At 40.9% G+C, this 1244-nt stretch overlaps 1 protein-coding gene across 1 annotated transcript in view; it reads left to right on the top strand.

The window, feature by feature from the left end:
* Positions 1–1244, top strand: part of GRIK1 (glutamate receptor, ionotropic, kainate 1) — an 828690-nt gene that overhangs the window by 391067 nt on the left and 436379 nt on the right. The gene's annotated exons all lie outside the window — the stretch shown is intronic.

Below are 1244 nucleotides of genomic sequence, written 5' to 3'. Positions count from 1 at the left end.
TTCAGGAGTGGAGGTCCCTGGGACCATCAAGTGAGAAGAACGGAGATTGGGACCCTACCCAGAGAGGCAGTGATGCCAGAGATGGAGACAGAGATGATGACGTGGACAGATTGAGTGGCTGGGAACACTGGACTCAGGGAGGGCTTAGAAGGGCTGTGGGCTGAAGGCCAGGGGGCAGGCCTGTGTGGTGTACCCTTTGATTATTTGATTATACTTGGAAGGGATTATAATCATTGCAATTAAACGAAATACGATAGGATCAGTGTAAAGCTGATGTTCTCCCATGTAAACCCCACAATAAAAACTTAAAAAAAAAAAAAGAAAGAAAAGAAACCCATTACCTTTTAGTCAGTTTCCATTCACAGTGACCTCAGGGTTCCAGAGTAGAATTCCACCACAAGATTTTCTTGGCTGTAAACTTTATGGAAGTACATCACTGGGCCTTTCCTTCCATGATGCTGCTACTTAGGTTCAAACTGCTAACCTTTAGGTTGATTAGTCAAGCACAACCCATTTATGCCAACCAGAGATAAGAACTTGGCACTAACTTGCAGAGGAAAATTTGGCATATCTTCAGAAGTCAAAGGTCTAACTAGGAACCAGGGAGAAGTAGAAAATCATCTGGCTTTGTGTCTTTATCTTGTTAATCAGAATCTTTAAACTACCAAAGATCCCAGTACTCTATTTGGCACATCAAGTATTTACACCTCACTGAACATATTCACAGGGTTTTATGCATCTAGAAATTAAATCAAATGACACAGAAAGAAAATTGGGTCAGTGTAGAACAAGGTGACATTGTAGAGACTCCAGATTTGGTCTCCTGAAACTGTTGTTATTGTTAGGTGCTGTCAAATTGGTGTCAACTCATAGTGACCTTATACACAACAGAACAAAGCACTGCAACTGAGCTCATTACTAGTGCCACTGTGCCTGTCAAACTCACTGGAGTTTCACTATTTTGTTGACCCTTCAATGTACCAAGCATCATGCCCTTCTCCAGGAACTGATCCCTCCTGATAATATATATGAAGTATGAGAGACAAAGTATGGCCATCCTGGTTTCTAAGGAGCATTCTGGCTGTATTTCTTCCAACACAAATTTGTTTGTTTTCTGGCAGCCCATAGTACTCTTAATATTATTCTTTAGCACCATAATTTAAGTGCATTAGTTCTTCTATGACTTCCCTTATTCTTTGTCCAACTTTCACATGCATATGAGGCTATTGAAAATGCCATGGCTT

The sequence above is a fragment of the Chrysochloris asiatica genome, unplaced genomic scaffold, assembly GCF_000296735.1.
Source record: "Chrysochloris asiatica unplaced genomic scaffold, ChrAsi1.0 scaffold00049, whole genome shotgun sequence".
Taxonomy (NCBI): Eukaryota; Metazoa; Chordata; class Mammalia; order Afrosoricida; family Chrysochloridae; genus Chrysochloris; species Chrysochloris asiatica.
This window is presented reverse-complemented; position numbering and strand designations above follow the sequence as displayed.